The 7119-nt window shown below is 41.1% G+C and overlaps 1 protein-coding gene across 1 annotated transcript in view; it reads right to left on the bottom strand.

Moving 5' to 3' along the window:
• Positions 1 to 7119, bottom strand: part of ADCY1 (adenylate cyclase 1) — a 171902-nt gene that overhangs the window by 153542 nt on the left and 11241 nt on the right. The window lies entirely within an intron of this gene.

Here is a 7119-nt window from a genome sequence, read left to right as displayed (position 1 = left end):
AAAGAAAGAAAGAAAGAAAGAAAGAAAGAAAGAAAGAAAGAGAGAAAGAGAGAAAGAGAAAGGAAGAAAGGAAGGAAGGAAGAAAGAAAGAAAGGAAGAAAGGAAGAAAGGAAGAAAGGAAGAAAGGAAGAAAGGAAGAAAGGAAGAAAGGAAGAAAGGAAGAAAGGAAGAAAGGAAGAAAGGAAGAAAGGAAGAAAGGAAGAAAGGAAGAAAGGAAGAAAGGAAGAAAGGAAGAAAGGAAGAAAGGAAGAAAGGAAGAAAGGAAGGAAGAAAGGAAGGAAGAAAGAAAGAAATAAAGGAAGAAAGGAAGGAAGAAAGAAAGAAAGGAAGAAAGGAAGAAAGGAAGGAAGAAAGGAAGAAAGGAAGGAAGAAAGGAAGAAAGGAAGGAAGAAAGGAAGGAAGAAAGGAAGAAAGGAAGGAAGAAAGAAAGAGAAAGAAAGAAAGATCCTCAATAACTTATCCCATAGAAGCCTCAAAGATCTTTAAACACAAATTGGGAGCCTCTGAGCTTGGAGCTGCACAAACACATATGAAGTCTGCTTTTTCACACAGTATGTAAATGAAATACAGTCCCTAATTACTAACATTACATGCAGTGTTTTGCTATTAACCAGGGTCTAGACAATAAAATTTTACCATTTTGAAATGAAGCCACCATTTGGCCCATTTTGTTAGCATTAAAATGAAAGCAGTAAGACACACGGAGGCAGTCTAAATGACACACATATTAACAAGGACTGCAACCATATAGCCCTGTAATACTGTATTGCCATGGCTATTACTGTATTGCCATTGCTATATAGAAAGCCATAAGCTTTGTACTGATTTTGCAAGACCTCTGGGCTAAAAGTTTAGCTTCTCAGGCTACACTTTTTTTGACCTCCCTGCACTTTGTTTTACCTGGTTTAGACATAACAGCAATTTTTTCTAATTGACCAGATGTCTGTAGCTAATTTGTGTTACTTTTGCTTATCTTTGTATGCAAGCACAACAGTTTTATGACTATAACATACTGATGTAATATGCAGAAATATAGGCCTATGGAAACATAGCAGAGGACTTGAGAAGTGGAGACACAGGAGATGGTGTAGAAGAGTACAGGCATGGGATTACAAAAGATGGGGCATACGCTTGGTACTGAAGACAACATCCATAGCTATAAAAAAGTCTCACCAGTGGTCAGTTAAAGAAATGTGGACCTGAAGAAGGACAAAACTGGGTTTAGGTGTAACAAAGAGAACAAAGAACAAGTATCTAACATACATAAAAGGAACCATATTTAATAAATTTGGATGCAACATGGAGCTGTAGACCAATAAAGAAGGAGAAATGCATGTTAGCAAACTTATAAAAATGTCCCCAAGTGGAGCCTAGAGCAAAGAAGAAGAAACCATTAACATGAACATCCCCTTCATTCCAGTGAAGGACTCCAGATGCTGCCACCACAGGTACCACCAGCAGAATGAAGCCACCAACCTTAAGACTTGGAGAAGCAGGGGAAGGGTGAGCATAACATCAAGGAAAGAGGGTAGAAACTAAGTGACTGTATAACAGTGTTAGCTGCTCTATTATTATTAAAACATTTTCTGCATAGAAGCCCTCTTTTTCTTTGGTAATAATGGGATCTAGCCTATTAATGATTCTTTGATTAGCTGGTTAAGATTTCAATTACACTAAAAAAAAAAAATTCCTAGCTTTATATAAGATGCATTTCCTCTTTGTCCATAAACAAGATTTTGAGCATAACAAGACTAAGATATGTTAAGAGATGTTTGACAAGTCAGTCAGAGATTACCATTAGCAAATTCAATGTACATTTCCATGGGAAGTTTTTTCCAAATGAAAAGTACAGAATGGGAGAGGAAGAGGTGGAGCCAAGGACAAAGACTGTCCTTTTGGCATGTATTTATTCACTGGACTAGTTAACAGGCATCTGGTCCATCATGGGGACCCAGGTGTTATTGCAATACAAACAGTAATACACTAGCCACAGGTGTCCATACAAAGGTCATATAACAAACCATTGCAAAGAACTGCTACCAAAAAAATCAAATTCTTATAAAATTGTGAATATGGTGACATTCATTGAAGGGAAGCTGCATTCTCTCCAGGCTGTTAAGTAGGAGAAAACCAACTAAACTTATCGGATAAATTATTTGTTATTTACTATTTCTCCAAGTCTGTATGATTCTTGCCAGTTTCCCAAAGGCTTCTTGTTTCTCAAGTGTGCAGAACCATCAGCATGCTGTTGTTGTTTGGCAGCCCACGAAGAGTAGCAGTGTCAGCAGTTTGCGGACTCAGGAAGCCAAGAGCATATTAATCTCTATGTGGAAAAAGACACTGAGCTCTACACTCCATAGAAAATCCTATACTTCAGCCCCTAGGTAAAAGGACTGTGGTCAATACCTGTCAATCCCCATGCCACAAATGAAGATTAAAATCCCACTTTAACTAAGGGGGGTGTGTGTGTGGAAGTTTTACCAATCTTTTAATACGAACTAAATGTCAACTTAAAGTTAAGAGTTACACACAGATATTGAGAATCTCTAAGAACAGTGGTCCCAATCTTTGAAAAGAGAGGAAAAACAGTGAATTCAAACAGATTATTAGTGCATAGATATGTTTGCAATACTAGAGATGTTCTTGATTCTGATATTTGAAAAGCACCACAGAGAATGAAGTAGTACAGTCCCTCAGCAGTACTTTATACGCATGAAGGAGAAAACCTGAGCTTTGCACCAAATAATGACGACAATGGAGCTGAGCTGTCTTTGATTTGCAACCCTTTTTATTAGGCTGCTAGACTCTACCTTCTGTGTGAGAGACAAAGGTGTGGAGGTTAAGAGTTCTGTCAGTGATGTGTTCTTTAATTACATTTTAAACACTAGCAGAAATAAGAATAACTTTAGCATGATAATGATAATTCCTTGTAATATTCCAGACTATGATCACATAATCTGCAAAGAGTTAAGATAAAATAAAATTGTAAGTATTGAATAAATTATTTTAAATAATTGTTACCAGTTTCTCCACGTTATCCTTTTCATAGCCTACCCATTCCCCACTACAATTTTGGTACTTGCTGAATCAATAAAAGTGCTAATCATACAAATAAATAAATACATGCATAAAACCAGTTTTAAATACAGCCAGAAAAATACAACAACATTTACCACACTGCTGAAAAAAAAAGTATTTTTTTCACTAATTTATGATGATACCTTTCTTTCTTCTGCTTTTTGTTATTCATGTTGGAACTGTGGTTTTCACAAAAGATTTGCTCTTTCACAAAGATTTCTGTGATGTGTGAGGGCACTTTGTTGGTGTATGATTTGCTTTTGAATTTTCTGGAAATAAGCATATATTTAAAAAAAAAAACAAGGGGACAAAAATATTCAGAGGGACAAAAGAAGTTATTTAACAGTAAGTCATGAAACTGTGCACATGCCACCACTTGAGTAATTTCTGTGAGCAGCCTTTGCCTTCCTCACCCCATCCGGCCTTAATGTCTCTAACACTCACTCACTGCATCACAACAAAAATTAGACTAAGCTCCTTGGGGTAGGGTTCTGTATTTCTGCAACTGCTCTGAAGCACCTAACATACATCTGGAAGCTGTAGGGGAAAATAAAAAAAAAGACTAGAGTATAAGCTGTTAAAACTTCATTTGTAGGTTCAGCCACCTGTGGATACCTTGTCACATTATATGGCATGAGCATTTTGTTCCATGACTCCAAAGGAAGTGAAAGAGTCCAACTACCATGACCAATATGCTATTGGTTATATACACTGTTTACATCCTTATCACAGTGTCAAATAAGATATGCAAAACCAGCTGTGAAGTCAGCATGCCTATTGCTGTGAACTTATTCCAAATGGGGTCAAGGTTGCCCACAAGTACTTTGCATATTTTCAATATTCCACTTATTCATATATATATATATTTTATCTACTGCTACATTTCTCTTAAGAAATTAGCAGGACGATTAGCATCTTTCATTTGATGAAAAACCAGCTACTGAGTGGAAAGATGAAGCTCAAGTTCTGCCACATTACTTCCCCGGCTCTCTTTGCCTCCCTGCACTTGTGTTCCTGCTCTCCTCTTGCTTTTATGCATACCTGTGTCTCAACTCTGACGTGACGTGACATGACATGACATGACATGACATGACATGACATGACATGACATGCAATGGTGGAGAGAGCTAGAAGAAATGAGCCTGTGATCTCCACAGACCACCCACAGACAACACTGTGCTGTCAGAAAACTATCACTTGCAAATTAAATGTTTTACTGTGTAGACCTCATAACAAACTTCTCCCACAATGAGCTGATCTATTGATTTTAATATGCTGAAGTGTTTGTACACTTATATGAATGCAAATTTTAAGCACGCCATGGGACCCACTGAGGGTCTGATTCAGCATTACTGAAGTCAGTGAGGCTTTTGGCATTCAAAGATTTGCATATGGCGATTCCTCAGATAGCGTGGAATAGAAGATGCACATCCAAAAGCCCGCTTCAGAACAAACCCCTTAACTTGGCTATGCCCATTTTTTAATGGGTTGAACTTGAAACAACATGAAGTGCTTGGTCTTGCTGACAACTTAAACTGCCAGTTTAACTTCAGTGGAAGTTACTAGATCTGTGCTCTCTTAAAGCTCAGGCTAAACAAAAATAAAATCGGTTCCCTGCCTGAATCACCCAAAAATCAAAGGCTTCTTTAACAGAACACTGGCCTCAGTGGTTGGTGCAGGTGCTTCTGCATTTCTGGATACAGCAGATTTCTATTTAAAGATTTAAATTCACCCATTTGCTTGGGGCTAGGGGGCAAGGAGTTGGGAGAAAGAACAGAGCCGTTCACGCTATTGCAGCTCTGCATAGAGCAGTCCAGCCTCCCTGACAGGCTGACTGCATGCTGTGTCTACAAGCACTGGGACGGTCATGATAAAATCCAGTGGCTGGGAAGCAGAACCAGACTGTGAGCCAGCGTGCATTCTAGCCTTTACAAAAAAGGCTGGGCTACTCTGGGGCTACTCTCAGGCCAGGCAAATAAAATTCAGATGATGTGGCCTTTACACGGCTTTAAATTTGCAACCATTGCAAAATTGTTCTTTGGAAAAGAAAAAGCAACTTCTTTGTAAGGGAAGAGTGGCTTCCATACACAAAGATAGTCTTCAAATCAGAAGACTTTTTGCTTGCAAATATGCGACAAATCAGTGTGCATTTCTGTGCAACACAAGTTCACAGACCAGTTATTTTGCTTGACTCAGAGCTGGTTTCTGCCTCCTGTTATCAGCAAAGCATACTGCTCTGGGGACTGCATACAAATTACTGAAATTACATTCATGGGGAGGAGAGGGTGATGAAGAAGAAACATATGTGTGTTACATCAGCCGCTAGTCGACTATTTCTGTGTATTTTTAAGCCAGCTTCTTGCCTGTTGAATAACTGAGTTAAACTAGTGTGAAAAAAGTAAGTTAGCAGATTTCCTCTCTTCAAAATGTTTCACATTCAAGCCCTTGGTTAGATAATTTAGCGAGCAGACATTATTGTCAGCTTCTTTATGTTGTTCATCTAGAACAGCAGGTGCCACACCGAGCTGCAACTTGGCATCAAGGAAAATCTGCCTCTGTGTCAGGGCAGCCGGGATAGCCTGGACTCCCATGAGGACTAATAGGTACTCCAGTAAAAATAGCTATCTTCAGCCCTACTCAAAGAGAAATATTCTCGTGTTTTTAGCATCCTTTTGGATGCTTTTAAGGAAGGCTCCTCTCAGTGCTCCTGCATTTCATCAGCTCTCCCTCTCATGGAAACTAAATCACGCATTTAAAAATAGACCATCAGATTATCTGGGTAAATCATAAAGCTCAGCTTATCTCTCTTTTCCCCTTCAAAATATACAATTTATTTTGTCCACCAGCTCAGCAGCGTGAAGCCATGAATAATCCTGTTTGTCTCAGTAACCCCACTCTTTTGATTGTCCCTGTGTATCTCCATTATGTGCATGTATCTCACGCCGGGGTGTGTGTGTCTGTGCGAGCACATAAGGAGGAAGAAGGAAATCACGGTTCTGAGCACAAAGGTGTATAATTCTGTTTATGGCAGTGTTTATGCCCATGCCAACTGTGTGCATCCTAGCATCACAACACAGCCTTACAGAGCCATGGAGAATAATACCAGGATTCAGCAGAAGTAATGTACTAAGTACTTCAATTATGCATTAAATTGTTGTTTAACACCAATCTAGACCCCAGAACCCGTGTGCTTCCCCTGAGGGCAGACATAATCAATGCAGTACGAGGGAGGACACAAACATTTTTCAATTTCTCTTTCCCAGTGGTTCAGAGACACCACATAACGGAGCCTTAAGCAGCAAACCCCGACTCCCAGCCCCAGCGTTTCCCATAGGCGCATCTCCTCATCCTCCTCCCCCTGCCAGTGCGGCCCATCAGGCCACGGAGCCGGAGAAAGCCCTGCAGGGCTATAAATAGCTAGTCGGGGGAGGGGGGAGAGTGCAGCAGCACGTTTCCAAAGATGCTTGCTGCAGAGGGATGTTTTTCTGGATTAATTCAGAGGGGAAAGGGAACCGCTAGGAAGTTCACTGACATAGTAGGTAATGCCTGTGGAGAGGGGGGCAACAGCTGCCCTGGGGAAACTGAAGGGGGAATGCCCTGCTGGCTGCGAGAGCAGCGAGGTGGGTTTCCCCCTTTGAGCGTCCTACCTATTTCAGATCGTTTCTGCAGAGCACCCCTGAAATGGGCTGTGGGCACGAAGGGTCCACGGCTGAGAGAGACAGCGAGGATACAAATCAACTCGATCGAAGTGTTATTAGCACACGCAGCTTACTGTCTATGCCAAGTTTGTACAGAGTCCAGCGGCGTTATATATACGCACTGGATTTGCACTGACTCTGCATGCGGTGCCCCTGAACCTGCCCCACCGTGGAAACAGTAGCGCTGGCTCCCCCACCCTCTCCCCGGTTTTCCTTCGAGAGACAAAGCCGAGAGGTCCCGTCGCCCAGGAGCCGCCCTATCTCCCCCTGCCTCCCGGAAACTTTCGGGAACTACAGGCACCGCCTGAAGCACAGGTGCGTGCTCGCCCTTTCCCCGCCGGGG

The sequence above is a fragment of the Aptenodytes forsteri genome, unplaced genomic scaffold (assembly GCF_000699145.1).
Source record: "Aptenodytes forsteri isolate BGI_AS27 unplaced genomic scaffold, ASM69914v1 Scaffold44, whole genome shotgun sequence".
NCBI classification, from domain to species: Eukaryota; Metazoa; Chordata; class Aves; order Sphenisciformes; family Spheniscidae; genus Aptenodytes; species Aptenodytes forsteri.
Note: the sequence above shows the minus strand (reverse complement) of the source record. Positions and strands in the feature narration are given on the sequence as shown.